General features: G+C 37.3%; 2 long non-coding RNA genes across 2 annotated transcripts; both read right to left on the reverse strand.

The window, feature by feature from the left end:
* Window positions 1-1,652: 1,652 nt before the first annotated feature.
* LOC119789558 lies at window positions 1,653-4,416 on the reverse strand. Its single transcript, XR_005281604.1, has 5 exons — window positions 4,145-4,416; window positions 2,658-2,702; window positions 2,520-2,549; window positions 2,305-2,442; window positions 1,653-2,138 (listed from the first exon to the last, which is right to left on the reverse strand). It is a non-coding gene; the product is annotated as an uncharacterized LOC119789558 (long non-coding RNA).
* A 9,459-nt stretch (window positions 4,417-13,875) lies between these two features.
* Window positions 13,876-18,793, reverse strand: LOC119789534. The gene is made up of 5 exons (XR_005281601.1): window positions 18,601-18,793; window positions 14,979-15,023; window positions 14,841-14,870; window positions 14,625-14,762; window positions 13,876-14,457 (listed from the first exon to the last, which is right to left on the reverse strand). It is a non-coding gene; the product is annotated as an uncharacterized LOC119789534 (long non-coding RNA).
* Window positions 18,794-22,407: the final 3,614 nt, after the last annotated feature.

Below are 22,407 nucleotides of genomic sequence, written 5' to 3' on the forward strand. Positions count from 1 at the left end.
GTCTCTTGTTTCTGCCTACTTATAGATGGTGGTTTGAAATGTTGAAAATAAAGGTATATGCATGGAAACAGCTTTCCAATGCAACAGTTTAACTTAATGCACACGATTACATTACAAAAAGTTTCTGTACGTTAATTTTAGCTACATTCAAAGAGCTTACAATGAGATCTAAATGTATGATCGTCATGAAATACAAATGACAAAAGTATTTCAACTTGATGTTTGTCTCTTAGTTGTTCGTTATTTATCAATTAGGTATGTTAATTTACTTTTTTAGATAAGTTTGAAGTGAATGTCATATAACAGGTTTGTCCTCCCTTGTCATACCAAACTTCCTCAAAACCTTTAGGTTGTTCTTTCAAGATGCCAACACCCTATGTGTAGCTGTGAAGTCAGTTAAAGCAACAACAACCAAGTTATTGAAGTTACTTAATAATTTAATTACCACTAATTGTGTGCAAACAGCGATGCGGTGGGTAGCACTGCTGCCTTGCAGCAAGAAGGCTCCATTTCTGGGTCTTTCTGTTTGGAGTTTGCATGTTCTCCCTGAGCATGTGTGGGTTCTCCCCGTGTACTTCGGCTTCCTCCCACAGTCCAAAAACATGACTGTTAGGTGAATCGGCTTGTCTAAATTGTCCTTAGGTGTGAGTGTATGTGTGAATGGTTGTTTGTCCTGTTTGTCTCTGTGTTGCCTTGCGATGGACTGGTAACTTGTTCAGGGTGTACCCACAGACAGCTGGAGATAGGCACCAGCACCCCTCACGACCCTGCTTGGGATAAGGATGATGGAAAATGGATGGATGGATGTGTGCATACAAACCATTTCTGTGTTATGGCAGTTTTGGGAGATAAAGATGTAGAGTTCAACAATAGAGTTGGAGGTAATAATGATTATAATTATTAGAAAAATAAAGAATGATAAATATTATTTATAGTGTGCTTTTCATAAGTATCTGAAATTACTTAAGAAATAAAAAGTTAAATTTCATAGATTCAATAGCAGTCATAAAACCTGGAAAGGCTGACTATGTCAGCTCGTCCTCAGATTTTTTCAAATCTGTCAGCTTGTTTTCATCTTCAGAAAAATGAAACACCTCTGCTTTTAAGCCTGTTTTGTGGTTGCCTGGATAAATAGAATAATTATCATATAATATACTGGTATGATATATTTCTTGAATTTGATACCTGGCCATTGTTTGAAATTGTCTTCAAAAAGTCAAGGTCGGGTATTTGATTGGTTCCTTTTCCAACTACACATGAGTTATACTGAAACAAACATGTGGTTATCGTTTGAAACATATTAAATTGTAATCATCCTGTTGAGTTGTTGTGTCAAAATATTTCAACTCCAACAAATACAGCAAATATAAACATTACTGATCCAACCTCCCAGACCTGTGCTCCAACACCTTAAAAACATTTGGTTTGAATTGAACACACATTGTTATTTAAATAAAATAACAATTGTATTTAAAGTTGAAGCTATACAAAGACCACCAGAGGTATAACATTGGAAAATAACCAACAAGACATTGTAAGATGAATTCTCATAATATTGTTTTACGATTAAATAACTTTAATCACCCAGATCTAATATTTATTCCTTTAAGATGGTCAGAACAGTTACAGATTTCTTTAAATTGATCCACAGGAAGAGGAAGAGTCTGTTTATTAGGGTAGCTAAAAGACAAACCTTAGATTTCATCTCACATTTGACCACTTTGCATCATTGTTAGGACACCCTGGTAAAAGCATATCTCTTGTCTTAATAAAAACCCTGAAGGCTCATCAGTACAATATATTTTACTGAAGTTTAAAAGAAACACCCAAATGTGTAGTTGCACAAAATAACAAATGTTTAATATAATACAAATTACTTTGAAATAAAATCTTCATATAGTCTTAAGGCATAATCTACTCATAGTGGTTAGCTAAGGAAGATAAGAAAAGATCTATTAAAAAAGCCAAAACAGCATTTGCAGATTTTATAGACCAATGGTCATCAGTTTCTTATCAATGCTATGTTTAGGTGCCATTATACACAACAGTTATATTGCAGAGAGATGATATCTGATTTGCTATAAAACCTCCGAACACGCTCCATAGTGAATTTCCAAGCCACCCCATTCCAGCGGCACCTGTAGTAAAAGACAAAAAAATCTCTTAGTTGTAGTCGATAACAAGTTCATCTTATACGCAGTTTGTTTTATTTGCTCATTCTCAATTATCCCATTAGCAAGTTTTCAATCTTTAAAGACAACATCCATCGAAAATATATTTATGAAAGATCAGCACCAAATTTACCTATAGATTGCAAGAGAGATATCAACCAGGTAGCTCCAAAAATTGACATCAACTTAGCAGCTATGGAGCCTGCTACTATTCCAGTTGCACCGAAGCCTATTCCCGCCAGAACAGCAGGAGTCAGAACCACAGTACCTCCTGCAAGACCATAGCAAAGGAAACACAAATTGACTTTTCAGGATTTTTCTGAAAGCCATGCATAGACTCATACCTACCTACTGCAGCTGCTGTAATGATGGCTTTACCTGTTTTATGAAACACAAATTGCAAATGAAAACACACAACACAAATGGCAGAAACAATCAAGATAAATGATAAATAGATTATTAAATGAAATATTCAGGTCTACTTACATAGGTCTTCCATGATTGTAGGATTAAACTCTGATGTCTTGTTACCTGCAGAGCGTGATTCAGAGAGCACCAACATGAAGGCACTGGCTTATTCTCCAAGATATTTAAGTTAATTTTTATAGCACTTATCAGTTACATGACAATTTAAGTTCATGTTCATGCACAGAACAGAAAAACAGAAATAACAATTTAGACAGAAGCTAAAGGCAAGTAAAGGAAATGTTGGACTACAAACTTAATCTAATGATGCTCGTTTAAAGCAACACTATACACTTTGAACCCAGATACTTTTCCGATTTAAAATATATTAAATGATTGTTCAGGTTAATTTATAGCACTCTGGTGTTGATTCTCAGAATACACTGACCTTCTCTAAAACTTTCCTATGTAATATCAGAGGGTCGGATCCGTTGCTCAATGGATCATGTGACCTAAAGCTCCACTTTACAGCAGTCTGGAGCAGCACCCCTTAAACCTCAAAGGTAGCCCTAATTATTTGTTGTTATGAAACAAAATAACATGATTTTTACCTGATCAGAAATAATTTTAGTTCTCTGGTGTAAGATTTAATCTAGAGGGATGTGTGCAGCCTTCCATTTATGAGGAACTCCATAATGTCAAACTTCCCAAGTGGTCTGCTATCAGATTTAAAACACCAAGGGAGACTGGTTCATTTCACAACAGTGCAGTGTTGCTACTGTAGTTGTTTCACTGGCCGTAGCCCTAGAAGTTACCAGTCCAGTCTGAATCAAATAATCAGGCCATTAGCAGGACTTTCCATTAGCAGGAAATTAAGCCACTTGATTCAGGTGTGTTAAACAAGTGACACATTTAAAAGTTGCAGGATACCAGCCTTCGAGGACTCCGGTTTGTATAGGAAATAGAGCCCTCTTAATTATTTTTTTTTTTTTTTGATGAATCAAAATAATTACATTTTAATTCCAGTAATTCACTGAACATTTTCCTGACAAAAAAGATTTATCCGATTTTAGCAAGAACCAAAACATGGAGGAAAACATTTAGAAGAGACCTGCACATGATGGGTGGAGCAGGAGAGCATTTATATCAGGTCTAAATTATTTTAAATATTATATATTACATTTCTGCTTTTTTGAAGTGTGTGATTATTGTAGAGGATATCTTTAGTGATTTAAACTAGAGACACATTTTTGTTATATATTAAACACAAATGGCTTTCTGTTCTATTAATTTAATAGTTTCCCCACATTTTCTCAATCTTTTTTTCCCTCTGATTCTAAACACCGGTAAAACTGTAGTTTCAGCAAAAGTTTTTAGATGTCATGTCTTATGACTGATTGCAAGCTCCTTCCCTTGATATGAAGTTTCAGAGAGGAATAAAAGAAAAAGCTGATTTTGCTTTTATCAATTTAACTTAAAGCAAGATGATAAAAAATTTAATATTTACTAATAAATGCTTCGATAGCAGAACCAGAAAGGGCATCAATACGCCTTTTTTTTGTTCTTACCTGAGACTGATCCAACTCGTACTGCTGAAAACCTGGTTTCAGGGTTCAGTTTAAAGTAAAACTGTAAGCAATAAGAGGTCCGACTAATGAGGTCTAGACAGAAATTCAACTGAATAAACTGGATAGTTCACCCTTAAACAATCAGAGGCTCATCTGTCAGCGAAGCATTTATTTCCCATTCAACCAAACCTCCTCATAATCCAATCAGCATCACAGTCCTGCTTAAAGGAAAAGCTCAACCTGCTGCGTTAGATTCCTTCAGAAAACTGATTTAGTTCTGCCTGCTGTACCGATGAATTGCGCTCTGTTCTCCTTCCTTTTGCTCAGAGTATCGTTTCTCCAGAAGCAATAATCTGAAGTCTATAAAAGAGATCTCAGTTAAATTCAAGGCTTGTTGAGAAGAGGACAAACATGGATCCTGGTACTAAGTGCTTTCTGATCATTCTTTATGTATCATTAATTATTATTATTTATTAGTTTTTCTTATATGAACCAACGCTTTGGATAGAAAGGAATTTGAAGCAAAGGACCTTAAGTGTCCCAGTGGGTCTGCATGTAGTTTGCATGTTTTCCCTGAGCAATCGTGAGTTCTCTCCTGGTAAGGCAGACCTGTGAAGACACTGTTGCAGTAATCAATTCGACTAAAAATAAACGCATGGATTAGTTTTTCCAGATCATGCTGAGACATTAGTCCTTTAATCCTGGAAATTTTCTTCAGGTGATAGAAAGCCAACCTTGTAATTGTCTTTAAATGCTTTTGGAGGTTCAAGTCTGAATCCAGCACTACACCTAGACTTCGGGCCTGATCAGTGGTTACTAGCTGAAGCGACTAAAGCTGTGTGCTAACTTTAGATCTCTCCTCTTTTGGTCCAAAGATTATTACTTCAGTTTTGTTTTTATTCAGTTGAAGAAAATTATGGCACATCCAGGCATTGATTTCTTCTAAGCATTTCCTCAGTGCTTGAATTGGTTCATAGTCACCTGGTGACATGGTGATGTAAAGCTGTGTGTCGTCTGCATAGTTATGGTCAGTGTTGGGCACGTTACTTTGAAAAAGTAATTAGTTATAGTTACTAGTTACTTCTCCCAAAAAGTAACTGAGTTACTAACTGAGTTACTCCACAATAAAAGTAACTAGTTACTAGTAAAAGTAACTATTGCGTTACTTTTGCGTTTCTCGCCCCCGTAACCCTCACCACCCGGCACCACCTTCTCCCCGTGTGTTTCCAAAGCCAGCTGAATAGAGCGGACGTCAAAGACAACAACCTGCAGAGAGTTTAGCATTTATTGCAAGTCAATGTAAATGACATCAGGGGGGAACGCAATGTGAAGTTTTTTAACAGGGCATTCAGATCTGAAATTAATAACTGGGGATGTCTAATTCTGAAATCCTGTGTGTTTGGGTTGTTATAGATACTGCAACATCTATCTATCTATCTATCTATCTATCTATCTATCTATCTATCTATCTATCTATCTATCTATCTATCTATCTATCTATCTATCTATCTATCTATCTATCTATCTATCTATCTATCTGTATACTCTGGGTGTGACGTAAAATATGGATCTCACTCCCTGCCACCCACAAAGGCCATCAAATAATGTTTAAAATAAAAAATACAGTAGGTTGAAAAGGCAGAGTATCCATCCATCCATCCATCCATCCATCCATCCATCCATCCATCCATCCATCCATCCATCCATCCATCCATCCATCCAGATTTCTCCCTTTCATTTGATCGTTCACGCTCTCCATAGTTCCCCTGTGGCGTGAGCACAGGGCGACTGTTGCGTGCCTTTAGCGAGCATGCGCGTTTCCTGTCGCTTGCGCGGTGACTCGTGCCGCCTGCGCTGTGCGGAGATGCAGGGGAAACCGTATGTGATGGGGAAACTCAGCTCGATGTAACACCGGTATTTCCATCAGGAGAACGCTGTTTTGCTGCTTGATCCTCCTCACTCTCCATCTCTCTGTGTGTGCTGTACGTTAACACCCGCCAGCGGAAACACCCACCTACCCAACTGACAGACGGAATCTCACTATACATCAGCCATTCTCATCCTCCCCTCTCTCATGACAACGCGCGCACCTCTGGATGACCTAAAAAATTATCTTTAATATCTCTTAAACAAAAGTAGCACAAACAATATTTTTTTCTGCACAAATCTGCACTAACGTTGCACTAACCATTCAGTTTATTTAGAGAGTTTTTTGACGTGGGTGGGGTGTCAGCTTCACGCAGCTGCGCACGAGTCCTATCATGAAAAAAGGTTCATTGTGCGACCTGAGTAACGCGCAGTAACGGGGTGTCTGCAATGGTAACTGCGTTATAGTTACAGTCAAAGTAATTAGTTAGATTACTCGTTACTAAAACAAGGTAACGGCGTTACTAACGTTATTAACTGAGCAAGAGGGAGCATGTAGATATTGAATTGGAGGGGACCCAGAATGGACCCTTGGGGAACCCCACATGTGATTTTTGTCATCTCTGATGTAAAGTTGCCTACTGACACAAAAAAGTCCCTGTCCTTTAAGTATGATTTAAACCAGTTGAGAGCTGTACCAGAGAGGCCGACCCAGTTTTCCAGGCGCTCTAACAGGATGGAGTGATCTACAGTATCGAGTGCTGCACTGAGGTCCAATAGTACCAGCGCTGTGGTTCTTCCGCAGTCTGTATTTATACGGATGTCATTAAACACCTTGATAAGGGCAGTCTCTGTACTGTGGTGAGCACGGAAACCTGACTGGAACACGTCAAAGCGGCTGGTCATATCTAAGAAAGTGTTTAACTGTTGAAACACTGCTTTTTCAATAATCTTACTGATAAAGGGGAGGTTTGATATGGGCCCGTAGTTCTGGAGTAGTAGTTTGTCTAAACTGTTCTTTTTCAGCAGTGGTTTGATATTTGCTGTTTTTAGGGACTGCGGGAAAACACCTGACAGAAGGGACGTGTTTATTATCTGAGTCAAATCAGAAGCTATGACAGGCAAAACTTTCTTAAAGAAAGCTGTGGGTAGAACATCAAGGCAGCAGGAGGAGGAACTTAGCTGCTGAATGATTTCCTCTAAGCTTTTATAGTTTATTTGGCTGAATTGGGACATTTGGCCAAGATCAATTCCAGTTGGAGACAACTTTGGTACTGAACTTGATATGGATGTATAAACTGATCCTCTGATCTTTAGGATTTTCTCAGTAAAGAAATTAGCAAATTCATTGCAGGCCCGGGTGGAGTGGAGTTCAGGAGCCACGGACACAGGAGGATTTGTTAGCTTGTCGACTGTGGCAAATAAAGCACGAGTATTATTGGAGCTGGTACTCCAGCTTCCTCCCACAGTCCAAAAACATGACTGTTAGGTTAATTGGCCTCTCTAAATTCTCCTCATGTGTGAGTGTCTGTGTGAATGGTTATTTGTCCTGTTTGTCTCTGTGTTGCCCTGCAATGGACTGGTGATCTGTCCAGGATGTGCCCTGTCTCTCACCCATAGAGAGCTGGAGTTAGGCACCAGCACCCCTCGCAACCCCGCATGGGATACAGTGAGTCAGAAAATGAATGGATGGACCTTAAGCATTTTGTATTTTTATTACAAAAATGTTACACATCTCGTGGGAAATGTAGGACCAATAAAAATGTCATTTTGAAGTTGTTCTAATAATTTCTTTATGTGCTGGTTTAGAGACTTTGATAGTGTAAACATTGAGTCCATGGGTCTAATCAGATTTGGAAATCATCACAGTAACCTCACTTGGTTATATATATATATATATATATATATATATATATATATATATATATATATATATATATATATATATATATATATATATATATATATATATATATATATATATATATATATATATATATATATATATATATATATATATAAGTTTGGGGTCACATTTAAATGTCCTCATATTTGAAGGAAAAGCACTGTACTTTTCAATGAAGATAACTTTAAACTAGTTTTAACTTTAAAGAAATACACTCGATACAATGCTCATCAGCTCTCTTCACTGCCATCAAAGGCTCCAACGTGTTTCCTTTTCAGGTGCTGCATCATAACAGTGGTTCTTCCGTGCCATGTTAATTTGTTTTTACAAAAGTTGCATGTTACGACTTTTTTCGCTTCACAACGCGCAGGCTGTCTGCGAATTGAGACGCAGCTTGTGTTTGCGGTATCGGTCATTAGAACAGTTGACATTACTGCCTTTTGAAAACAGCCTTTGCGCACCTGCGGCGCTGGCTCGCTCTGCTGTATTTTTTTTTTCTTCCCCCGTTTCAATCAAGTGGCAGTGATGGCGACGGCGGCGGATGACGCATTAATCGTGCGACACAACTAATCGATGATGAAATTCGTTGCCAACGCTTTTAAAAGTCGATTTTTAGCGATTTTATCGATTCGTTGTTGCAGCCCTAATATATATATATATATATATATACTGGGTGAAATCCATCGATGTCCGTTTATTTAGCTGGAGTTAAATAATAACCATAATAGTTAAATACTTTCGTCCCATAACAACCACCAAGGTAAATGTTAATTATTAATAATAAAAAAAATGGGAAAGTTAAACATTAAAATATGGTTATAGTAAAGAAGATAACTTATAATAATTAAATAAATCACAATAACATGCTCAATAACACGCTTAATAACATGCAGCTTAAGGACATACGCCTTTTCTCAATATTTGTACTTGCATTCTCATGCGCTCGTCAAACGTCATCAGCCTCAGCCATGGTACTGTTCCAATTCACAAGAGCACAAGACCGAGAACAGCCAAAGGCCCCAGATGTTGTTGTTGTCCCTCCCTATTTACTGATTATGCATCAGAGCAGACTTGTCCATTCTTGAGATTGAAAGCTGTTCCAGCATGCACCGCCGCAGCAGCAACAGCTTCCAGGGAAGCGCTCACAAAGCTCAGAGTAATATGTTAAAAGTTCTCTTTTCTGTTGCGGTTGTTTCATAAAAGTATGTTTTAAGATCATTTGAGGCAAGAACATTATACTTTTGAGCGTCACTATATGGCCTATTTACAGATTTAGTGCATTATTTAAAAATGTTCTGATGGTGGCAAACCACAGCCAGGGTTGACCTTAGGCCGTCTGCATTAGCCTTCTCTTGGCATGGCCATGTGTGAAGGACCAATGGCTCTGATGCTGATAGTTTTGTTTTATTTGGCAAAATATTAATTTGATTTGTGTTTATTTGACTGTGTTAACTGTTATTCCTAAACTAAATGAAAAAAGTAAGAATTTATTATTATCTAGAGACTTTTGATAACAGGAGGTAAAATGCAGAACGAGACAAGCGTGTGGTGATGTCACTACTACGCTTCTGTTCCAATTGACCCATATTCATGCTGCATACTAGGGGTGTAAATAATAATCATTTTGTATCGATGCATCGATCCAAAAGCCGACAATCCGATGCATCGACACGTCCGCAAGATAATCGATTCATGTTTTTTTTTCCTCCGGTCTATTTTTATCCATTTGCTCCTGGGTGTAATTCTCCCTCCCGTGCTGCGGTGCCGCTAAACCTATTTTGCCCTCCTACCGCGCTTCCTGGTTATACTCTTACAGCAGTGTGTTGCAGTAAGCTTGACACACACATACATTTTTAAATCATGCTCAGTATTGAAGCGTGGTCTGAGCTACACACTGTGGGTCTAGATACGGCCGAGGCGGTGAGGAAGTGGGGACGAGTTTAGTACGACGACGGAGGGACAAAAAGAGCGGAGATCCAGCTGGAAAAAGGCTCCCAGCGTTCTCGCGCACCTCGCTCTTCTAGCGGGTCAAACTTCACGAGTTGTTTTCCGCAATTTCGGTCATAAAAACAAAACAAGCCGGCCTCCTGATGCTGCACTGTTTGCGGTCAGCTACAATCTGGGAGAGGAGCAGCGGAGCGTCTCTCAAGGAGGCGGTGACGTCGACACTTTGGAGCCTTCTTCTTTTTTTTTTATGGCGGTTGGCAAACAACTTATAGGTGCATTACCGCCACCTTCCAGAATGGAGTATGGACCAGACAAACTATTATATTCTCCCTAAAATACCCGTTCTTCTTAGAAAATTAAAAATACTCCCAAAAACTACATCCCCAGATTACCTTTGAAACAATTCCCTTATATCTAGTTTATTTTTATTCCTGTCTAACTCTCTACACAACATCTCTCTTTCCTGAGTATATTTATTACATTCTAAAAAAATATGTTGGACAGTTTCTTTGGAGCCAAGGTATTGCATTGAACTCATTACACTGATATTGTGCAGTATTTTTGCAGTATTTTTTGATGCAACTTTTCTACTTCTGTTATTTGCTGTTGTTTCTAAAGAAAATGCATAATGATATTACAGCTTTCATTGATTTATTTCAAACTTGAAACTTTGTTTAGCCTGTAAGGTGTAAAAAAAATAATAATAATAAAAAAAAAATGTAACCGCTTAATCGATTAATCGAATCGAATCGTGGTGTATTCTTGAGAATCGAAAATAATAGAATCTTTGGGTCAGGAAATCGATACTGAATCGAATCGCCATGATGGATGTGATTTACACCCCTACTGCATATCCTGTTCTCAGAAAAGCCAGAGACATGCAGAGACCTTTGGAACGGCAGGTGCTCAAAGTTAAAAGGGGGAACATGGAGCACAGATTTAAAACAGGATATAGAAACATACCTTGCTATACAACCAGTTGAATTTTACCAACCCAATCACAACACACCATAACAAACATACTCAAATGTTTGTTAGAGGTCAGTACATGGCGAAATGAGTCTCTGTTTTACCTCATGGGTAGATCTAACACCTTCTGTTGAGGGTGTTGGTGCTGCTATGTTGCTGGAGGTGGACTGTATTGATCTGATAGTGTAGGCACTAAAAAGAGCATGGGAGATAGTAGTAGTCTGTTTTCTCAGACTGTTGCTGGCTGGATGTGCTCTCTTCATCCTCTGACATGGGAGTTGGCTCGAGCTCGTCTTCCTGGCTGTATGTTTTCTGGATGGAGCCGCTCACACTGAGTCTGGTTCTGCTTGAGATTTCGTCCTGTTAAAACTGAGTTTTTCCTCTCCACTGTCGCTACCAGCATGCCTAGTATGAGGGATTTCATCCGAGTCAATGAGTCGATGCAATCAACTGGTTTTCCTTAGATAGATAACTTGAATCAATTTGACTGTATGATCTGGTAAACTGTAAAGATTTTACTGCATATGTTAGTATATATTTAATTCAGTTTAATGACTACATTTATGAAGTTTGACAATTCATATTTTACCAATAATTTTACAGAATTTACAGGGGAGGTTAAGCCTCACTAGTATTTAATGAGAAATACCCACAAATTCATGCCCTCTTTAATTCCAGCAATAAATCTCCTCCTTGGTCTTCCCTTGACCTCATGCCTGGCCGTTCCAGGCTCAACAACCTTCTACCGTTGTACTGACTATCCCTCCTTTATACATGTCCAAACCATCTCAATGTGGCCTCTCTGTCTTTGTCTCCAAAATACCTAACATGAATAGACTCTCTTAGTGCCACTGTCTCTAAACCATTTTTTAATCTTCTTCTTTGTCATCAACATATGCATGTGCATGTTCTCTACATAGAAAAAGTCTCGTAGCTGTCTTAACCAATTAGCTTTTCACTAACTTAGAGAAATTGGAATGTTTTCAGACCAATTCACAACGCAAATCCATGAGGTGAATAAAACATTATTTGGCTAAATAATGTTTTATTAAATGATTTGCTTAATCAGGAACCAATAACTTTTAGTTAATAGATTATTTACCCTCTTTGAAATAGCTAGCAGTGAATAGACATGAGCACTCCATTGGATGATTCTCCCAACATAGTTGATAATCGAAATGTAATGAGCATATGAGGAACACATGAACACTAATGTTATATCAGTGTTCAAACTCTTAGTGAAATAAAGCTTTTCCAAACTTCAACAACAGCTCAAAACATATTACTGTAGCAAAGCATAGCATGCAGTCCATCCTGTTAGCTTTGTCTTTACTCATCAGTAAACACATGAAATGATCAAAATCATCAAATTACATATTGTTTGTTCTGTCCCAAATTGTGCCAGACCTGCAAACCTTATTGTCCATATCCATTTGGAAGGCTTCAGTTTCATCCAACAGCAGCTTAGTAGTCAGGCTAACAGCAACGCAGGGGTTTACTTTGTCTCAGTGGCTCACACCAGGGATCATGAGAAGGCCTTCTTGTCCAGTCTGGCTCTGTAAGTTCTAAAACTCTAGAGAAATGTGTCGCAGTCTGGTTTAGAATAGTCAACCATGATGAGTTATCCTTGATCATTCTGGAGATCTGGGCTTTTTGCCTCGATCTCCATTTTTGCTGCCTCTTCCAACGTGCACCCCAGGCAGCTTCATGGGAAAGATGAAATATGGAGACTGGTTCTCAATGTCCAAAACCATGATTATGGCATATGGCACCACATTAGTATTCTTTAGTATTTATTTTTTTCATCCTGTGAAATTATACTTCATAAAATTGTTTTTACTGGTTATCAGTTAAAATGCTGTGAATCTTTGCTTTGTTTAGTGTGACTGTGAAAGCTGATAAAAAGGAACTTGCTGAGGCTTCCTTTAAGCTCTGTGACCTTTCAATCTATGTGCTAGATGACACATAATGTTACAAGGGTTTGGGTATTGTACTTTATTTGGATAAGGTTGAAGGGAATGTCATATCTCAGGTTTCTCCTCCCTCATCATACCAAACTGCTTCAAAATCTTTAGGTTGTTCTTTCAAGATGTCAACACCCTAAATGTATGTGTAACGTCAGTGAAAGTAACAACAACCAAGTTATTGAAATTACTTCATAATTTAATTACTAGTAATTGTGTTCAAACAAACCGGTTCAGTGTTTATGGCAGTTTTGGGAGTGGCTGTAAATAAAGATGAAGAGTTCAGCAATGGAGTTGGAGGTAATAATGATTATAATTATTAGAGAAAATAAAGAATGAGAAATATCATTTATAGTGTATTTTGTATAAGTGTCTTAAAGCACTTAGGGAAAAAAGTTACATTTAACAGACTCAATATCAGTCATAAAACCTGGAAATGCTGACTATGTCAGCTCATCCTCTCATCTGTCTCACAGAGAAAGAGCCCCTATCCAGGAGTATTTTTTAATTCTGTAAGCTTTTTTCATCTTCAGAAAAATGAAATGCCTCTGATTTAAGCCTAAATAAAATAATTATTACCGTACATAATTTACTGGTATGATATATTTCTTGCATTTGAGACCTGGCCATTGTTTAAAATTGTCATCAAAAGCTAAAGGTCAGGTATTTGATTTGTCCCTTATCCAACTACACATGAGATATCCTGAAACAAACATGTGGTTATTGTTTGAAACATATTGAATTGCAATCATTCTGTTGAGCCGTTGTTGTGACAAAAATATTTAAACTCCAACAAATACAGCAAATAAACATTACTGATCCAACCTCCCTAACCTGTTCTCCAAAACCTTAAAACACACATGTTTATTTAAATAAAATTATCCTTTTTTGTTAAGTTGAAGCTATACAGAGGCCACCAGAAGCATATTATTGGAAATTGGTAAATGATAATTAACCATTAATGGAAATTAACTTACAAGACACTGTAAGATGAATTCTCATAATATTGTTTTATGTTAGACAAAACAGTCTTATTTTAGAAACCTGATCAAGGACTTTAAGAGACAGTGAAAAATCAGTTGATGATTAAATTACTTTATTCACCCAGATCAAATATTTATTCCTTTAAGGTGGTCAGAACAGTTACAGATTTCTTTAAATTGATCCACAGGAAGAGGAAGAGTCTGTTTATTAGGGTAACTAAAAGACAAACCGTAGATTTCATCTCACATTTGACCACTTTGCATCATTGTTAGGACACCCTGGTAAAAGCATCTCTCTTGTCTTAATAAAAACCCTGAAGGCTCATCAGTACAATATATTTTACTGAAGTTTAAAAGAAACACCCAAATGTGTAGTTGCACAAAATAACAAATGTTTAATATAATGCAAATGACTTTGAAATAAAATCTTTAGTCTAAAATAGTCTAAATGCATCATCTACTCATAGTGGTTTGCTAAGGAAGATAATGAAACATCTATTGAAAGTCAGAAGAGCATTGGAGACTTTATAGATCAATGGTCATCAGTTTTACATCAGTTCTATGGTTCGATGTCTTTATACACAACAGTTATATTGCAGAGAGATGATATCAGATTTGCTATATTCCATCCGAACAGGCCCCATAGCATTTTAGCAATCCATGCAATTACAGTGGCACCTATAATAAAAGCAAAAAAAAAATCCCTCAGCTGTAGTCGATAACAAGTTAATCTTATATGCAGTTTGGTGTATTTGCTCATTCTCAATTTTCCCATTTGCAAGTTTATATATTTAAAGACAACATCCATATAAATTATATTTATGAGAGATCAGCACCGAATTTACCTATAGAATAGAAGAGTTCTAACAACCAGAAAGCTCCAGAAATTGATATCAGCTGAGCAGCTATGGAGCCTGCTACTATTCCAGTTGCACCAAAGCCTATTCCCGTCAGAACAGCAGGAGTCAGAACCACAGTACCTCCTGCAAGACCACAGCAGAGGAAACACAAGTTACCTTTTCATGATTTTTTCTGAAAGCCATGCAGAGACTCATACCTACCTACTGCAGCTGCTGCAATGATGGCTTTACCTGTTTTATGAAACACAAAATGTAAATGAAAGCACACAAAACAAATTGCAGAAAGAGTCTAGATAAATGATAAATAGATTATTAAATGACATATTCAGGTCTACTTACATAGGTCTTCCATGATTGTAGGATTAAACTCTGATGTCTTGTTACCTGCAGAGTGTGATTCAGAGAGCAACAACATGAAGACACTGGCTTATTCTCCAAGATATTTAAGCAAAATAAGACAAGTTAATTTTTATAGCACTTATCAGTTACATTACAATTTAAATTGATGTTCAAGAACAGAACAGAAAAACAGACATAACAATTTAGGCAGAAACTAAAGGAAAGTAAAGGAAATGTTGGACTACAAACTTTATCTGATGATGCTTCTTTTAAAGCAACACTGTCCACTTTGAATCCAGATATTTTTCCCATTTAAACTATATGAAATGATTGTTCAGGTTAATTTATAGCACTCTGGTGTTGATTCTCAGAATACTCTGACCTTCTCTAAAACTTTCCTATGTAATTTCAGAGGGTCGGATCCATTGCTCAATGGATCACGTGACTTAAAGCTCCACTTTACAGCAGTCTGCAGCAGCACCCTTTAAACCTCAAAGGTAGCCCTAATTATTTGTTGTTATGAAACAAAATAACATGATTTTTACCTGATCAGAAATATTTTTAGTTCTCTGATGTAATATTTAATCTAGAGGAATGACTGCAGCCTTCCCTTCTTGAGGAACATTGTAATTTCAAACTTCCCAAGTGGTCTGCTATCAGATTTAAAACACCAAGGGAGACTGGTTCATTTCACAACAGTGCAGTGTTGCTAGTTGTTTCACTGGCCGTAGCCCTAGAAGTTACCAGTCCAGTCTGAATCAAATAATCAGGCCATTAGCAGGACTTTCCAAAACTCATCTGCATGCTGAGGAGGAAATTAAGCCACTTGATTCAGGTGTGTTAAACAAGTGACACATTTAAAAGTTGCAGGATACCAGCCTTCGAGGACTCCGGTTTGCCCCCAGTAGTTTAAACAGAACAGTGTAAATAGAATTAGGAAGGTCTCGCCTTAGCAAACAGAAAGGGGCAGAGTTGGACCGCATGACAGCTCCATACCATATTTGAAAAAGGAACCATTGCAGGAGCTTAGTCAGGAGCAGCAGGAGACCAGAAGAAAAACTTGGACAGTGTGAACCAGAGCAGGGCAGAGGTGACCAGCCGTAACCCTGGAGTGAAGAGAGCTAATAGTGGTAGATTGGAGGCAGGCAGTGGGCAGGGAGAGCACCAGAGAAGGAAGGAGGTAGTGGGTAGCCACGGCTGGCTGTGGAAGCTATCAAAGGGCTAAGTTAAATAAAAAAATGGAAATTAAAAGCCATCCAAAAAAGTAAAGTGCATCCCCTACTTTACCCTTGTCAGGGTTATTATTATTTTTGTTTATCTTCCCTTTTGATAGAAAAAAAGGTTTCTCTCAGCTGCAGTACTCACCACAACATTGTTGTGATTTTATTTTCAATTCTATTCCCAGCCAGCTGGGAATTTATATTTCTGATACTTTAAGATGCTTATTGCCCTCCCCAGTAGGCGTGGTAAAATATCTTATTTAATCAGATATTATTCCAGCTGTTATATATTGTTTATGACTCACAGTCCTACTAACTGTGTGTTAGAACAATAAATGAAAGAGTGATTCGAGCACTAATCATGGTCAAACAGTTAATTCTGCACATACATTGAATAAATTCACCACAACTTCTGTTCAAAATATAAGAGTTTATTAACATAAATCATTCAGCTCCAAGTCAAACATATTTCAGTTTAACACTCCCAGCTAAGACTAGTAAAACTCAACTAAACTAAACTAAACTACTACGGTATGTACAAAGGGAAAGGGGAACATCGTTGAAAACCATATTACAGTTTAAGATGGATTTTGTGTTTGAAACCAAAGTTTATCTGGAAGAATTTGGGATATGATCAAATTAGCTTTTCACTAATTTTAAAGAAATTGGAATGTTTTCATACCAATTCACAATGCAAATCCATGAGGTGAATAAAACATTATTGGCCAAATAATGTTTTATGTAATGATTTGCTTAATCAAGAACCAAAAACCTTTAGTTAAATGATTCTTTACCCTCTTTGAAATAGCTAGCAGCGAATAGACATCAGGATTCCACTAAATGACTCTTGGTCATACTTGGAATGGAAATGTAATGAGCATACGAGGAACATATGAACACTAATGTTATGTCAGTGTTTAAACTCTTAGTGAAATAAAGCTGGTCCAAGCTTTAGCAACAGCTCAACACATATTCCTGTAGCATAGCGTAGCATGCAGTCCATTCTTTAGCGTCAATTAGCATTTTCTCTACTCAGCAGTAAACATATGATATGATTAGCATCATCAAAAGACATATTGTTTGTTCTGTCCCTAATTATGCCAGACCCGCAAACCTTTCTCAGGAGCAGAAGAGGCAAAAAAGAAAGAATCCTGTGTGCTTTTGTGTTGTTTTGTCTGTCCTCACATAGAGGGGGGTGGTGGTTGGTCACACCTCTGTGACTTGCCATGTGACTTGCCTGTGGAGGCCTTGGCTGAAAGGGGGGTTATTGCAGAGATTCCACAGTTGATTCCACATCATCATGTCAAGATGAAATATGGACACTGGTTCCCAAATTTCAAAAGATATGATGGCATATGGCATAACAACATCACAGCCACAATTTTTTTCCTTCTTATTTATTCCTTTATTTATTTTAAGCCTATTGTGACGTCAATTTAATGAAGATAATGGATCAAGATGTTCTATAAAAATGTGAGATACCACTGCTGAATTCATATTATTGATATTATTAGGTTTTAATAGCGGTAAGAAATAAAGATACAAAAGGGACAAACTGCTGAAATATACAGAATATATCGGAAATATAGCCCCCTTAATTTAATTTCATGATAGTGACATTTCCAAATATGGTATGGGTCTGACATGTAGTCCATCGCCACCCTTTTCTATTTGCTGCGGAAAAGTATTATTGAATAAAATAAAGCTGAACAAATAATTTGAGTCAGAGCAGTTTTACAGCAAACTTTGTCAATACTGCACGTCCTACAAAAGAATAAAGTCTCAGGATCTATTCATTAATTAGTTTGTTGTTGTTTTTTGTTTTTTTTTTATGAATCAACATAATTATATTTTCATTCCAGTAATTTACCGAACATTTTCCTAACAATAAAGATTTATCCGATTTTAGCAAGAACCCAAACATGGAGGAAAACATTTAGAACAGATCTGCAAATGATGGGTGGAGCAGGAGAGCATTTATATCAGGTCTAGATTATTCAAAATAATATATATACGGTAACATTTCTGCTTTTTTGAAGTGTGTGATATTGTAATGATTAAAACTAGAGACACGTTGTGATATATTAACCACAAATAGCTTTCTGTTCTATTCATTTGATAGTTTTCCCAGATTTCCTCAATCTTTTTCTGCTTGTTTTAAGAAATCATGACTGGGTCCAACCACTGGTAAAATTTTAGTTTTCAGGAGAAGACTTTAGACGTAACGTTTTATGCCTGATAGCAATCTCCTCCCAACGATATGAAATTTCAGAAAGGAAAAAATGCTGATTAAGCTTTTATCAATTTAACTTAAAGCAAGATGATAAAAAATTTAATATTTTATAATAAATGCTTCGTTAGCAGAACAAGAAAGAGCATCAATACGCCTTTTTTGTTCTTACCTGAGACTGATCCAACTCGTACTGCTGAAAACCTGACTTCAGGGTTCAGTTTAGTGTAAAACTGTAAGCAATAAGAGGTCCGACTAATGAAGTCTAGGCAGAAATTCAACTGAATAAACTGGATAGTTCACCCTTAAACAATCAGAGGCTCATCTGTCAGTGAAGCAGATATTTCCCATTCAACCAAACCTCCTCATGATCCAATCAGCATCACAGTCCTGCTTAAATCAACAGCTCAACCTGCTGCGTTAGATTCCTTCAGAAAACTTATCCAGTTCTTCCTGCTGTACCGATCAATTGCGCTCTGTTCTCCTTCCTTTCGCTCAGACTATCGTTTCTCCAAAAGCGATACTCTGAAGTCAATAAAAGAGATGTCAGTTAAATTCTAGCACAGACATGGATCCTTGTACTAAGGGTTCTGTGATCATTCTTTGTGTATAATTATCTATTATTGATTTTCATTTGAAGAGTGAGCTGGAAAAAATATATTTTTTTAAATTTTTCAGTGACCATATTTGCTGCTGCAGCAGAAGCTGGTATTCTAAAACACACACTCAGTTCTTTATTTTTTGGGTTAAATTTAGTTATGTATTTTTTTGCGATCCAAAATCTTGCTGTGTTGCAGCACAAGGTCTGGTGGCTATTCTACTTTCATCAGGAATGCTTGTAAAGACATCCAGGTTCTGTCAGGGATGCTAAGATCTTTATATTGGAGAAAAAAAACAACCTCCCACAGACGCATGGCTTAACTACCTCCTCCGGACAAGATTCGGCTGTCCGTCTACACCTTAAGGACATGATCATTCGTTTCAGGACCAGAATGTTCACATTTTGAACAAAGGAGACAGATGGTTTGAAAGGGGTGTGAAGGAAGCCATATATGTAAAGAGAGAAAAAAACAACCTTAAACAAAGGGGTTGGACTCAGGTTCCAGCTCCTAAAAACCTACAATGCAGTGATAGAGTTGGTTCCTTCCTGCTATCATCTCAATCCTCATCGCCATGCAGCTGACCAAAAGATCACTCCTGCAAACTAGGCCAATAACGCCTCTAACGGCTCCCCGTTACAGAAGAATGGGCCAGTTTTGGTGTTTTTGCAGGCCAACAATGACATCAACGACTCTCCGTTACTAAGGGGTGGACCTGTTTACGGTTCAAATTTCATGTTTTCTAAGTCATTACAAGGCTTTGTTGGGTTGTTCTTTAAAGCCTGGAACTGATCGCTAACCCAGACATTTTGAATTTTGGAAGCTTTCTGGATGGGAAACGAAATGTCCTGAGTGGGTAGCATCCAGAATTTACTCGAAACAAAGTCATTTAGAATGTTTTTAGAGCATAAACAGTAGTGTATAGGATTTCCTGAAAGCGCGCACATGCGCGTTCACGACGCTACGGAAGCCGGCAGACCAAACCAGCGCATTCAGCTCGGCAAAGAACTCATGCTCTTCCTCAACACTGAAGTCCTCAGACATTTTTCTTTCTTTGCACAGGTAAACAGCACATTTCTTCTTCTACGCTTGCATTATTGGAAGAGCAGACGCTGAATGCGCACTTTCATCTGGTTTGGTCTGCCGGCTTCCGTAGCGTCGTGATCACGCATGTGCGCGCTTTCAGGAAATCCTATACACTACTGTTTATGCTCTAAAAACATTCTAAATGACTTCGTTTCGAGTAAATTCTGGATGCTACCCACTCAGGACACTTGGAATACATTGGACGAGCAGTATGGAGGAATATTGACACGTTTTTTGTGGACTTTTATGGACCTTTCTGTCTCGGGCGCCATAGACCTCCATTATTTGAATGTCAGCAGACAGCAAGAAGCCTCCCAGATCTCCAGATGCATTTGAGATATCAAAAAAGTACTCCAGGGTGTTGTTCAGCATGGGGGTGAGTAGAAAATGAAGGCTAATCATGTTTTGGGTGTACTATTCCTTTAATCTCTGAATATACTTTGTATTCGTAGTATTTTTGTTTTTGTAATATTACAAGTTTATTTTTTGTATCCCTTTAGCTTCATTCTCCTGAATTTATTCTCGTTACAAATGCAGAACGCGGGCTCAATGTAGTTTGTTTGAGTGGCGTTGCCATAATGTGACGTCATCGGGAGGCGCAAGGCCCATGGCGAATTCGGTGACATCATCGGAAGGCGCAGGGACCATGGAGAATTTCTTCGTAAAATTGTCCGTTTACAAACCGCAATCCCGCTTTCAAATAAAACCTACACCCCGCTATAATTACTTTAGTAAGCTGTCCAGACCAATCAAAATGTTTTGCGCAATTGTGCAAACGTTAAAACAATTATGTATTGTGACGTCATCAAAAGGCGCAGGCCCCCGAGTCAATCTGGCAGCCCGAGTCAATCTGGTACCTACAGCGGTCATGCAAGCTAACACTAACTCAACTACAGAAAAATTAAAGTAAGAAACTCACCGTTGAGTTAGCGTTGGCTTGCATGACCGACTCCGTCATCCTGTTTTGTTTTTTTTTGTTTGTTTTTTTTGTTTTGTTTTGTTTTTTCCCTCATGCTGGTTTTCCTTCAGTATGAGCGTCACGTCACGTGACCAAGAAAACGTAACGGGATTGGCTGGGTGTTGGACACCACAATCCATTGCTAATGTCTGTAACCTGAAGTAACCCCTTCCCTTTTTACACTGAATTTAGATGCCGAATTTAAGACAGTGAAATAGAGCCAGTTGAATCTCAGGAGGCTGAAAATACTGAGTTTGAATTTTTAAAGGTAGAATTTCTTTTAAATGCAGATTTTTTTTTAACACTGAAAAATTAAATTGAAAAATAAGTATTGAAAATGTTATCACTTTGAAATAGTAATGTGAATTTTTAGGTTTTAGAGAAAATAACAAATGAAATTTCAACTGTGTAGAAAAAATGACAATCAATTTTTTTTAGGCCAAAAATGTGTTCCGCATATATTTTAACACCGAGACAGTAAGTACAAACATACAACATTTAAATTTCAGTGGCATTTTTAATTCAAATTCCTGGCGACACAGATTTACTTCCATAGTTTTGGGAGTGGCTATAAATGAAGAAAAAGAGTTCAGCAATTGAGTTGGAGGTAATAATGATTATAATTATTAAAGAAAATAAAGAATGATAAAACTATGTATAGTGTATTTTTCATAAGTATTTGAAAGTACTTAGGACAAAAAAGTTATATTTAACAGACTCTATATCAGTCATCAAACCTTGAAATGCTGACTATATCAGCTCATCCTCAAATCTGTCTGACAGAAAGAGCCCCTATTCAGGAGTATTTTTCAATTCTGTCAGCTTGTTTTCATCTTCAGAAAAATGAAACGCCTCTGATTTAAGCCTATTTTGTGGTTGGCTGAATAAATAAAATAATTATCATATAACATACTAGTATGATATATTTCTTGCATTTGATACCTGGCCATTGTTTGAAATTGTCATCAAAAAGTAAAGGTCAGGTATTTGATTGGTTCCTTTTCCAACAACATGTGAGTTATACTGAAACAAAAATGTGGTTATCTTTTTAAAGAGAAAGACATAAAGAGACAGCAAAAAATAAGTAGACAATTAGTTGGTTGAAATAACTTTAATCACCCAGATCTAATATTTATTCCTTTAAGATGCTCAGAACAAATACAGTTTACTTTAAAATGATCCAAAGCAAGAAAAAACTCTTCTGTTTACTGGAGCGACTAAAAGACAAACCTTAGATTTCATCTCACATTTGACCACTTTGCATCATTGTTAGGACACCCTGGTAAAACATCTCTGTTGTCTTATTAAAAACCTTGAAGGATCATCAATACAATTT

The sequence above is a fragment of the Cyprinodon tularosa genome, unplaced genomic scaffold, assembly GCF_016077235.1.
Source record: "Cyprinodon tularosa strain WSP-4 unplaced genomic scaffold, ASM1607723v1 ctg340, whole genome shotgun sequence".
Lineage (NCBI taxonomy): Eukaryota > Metazoa > Chordata > Actinopteri > Cyprinodontiformes > Cyprinodontidae > Cyprinodon > Cyprinodon tularosa.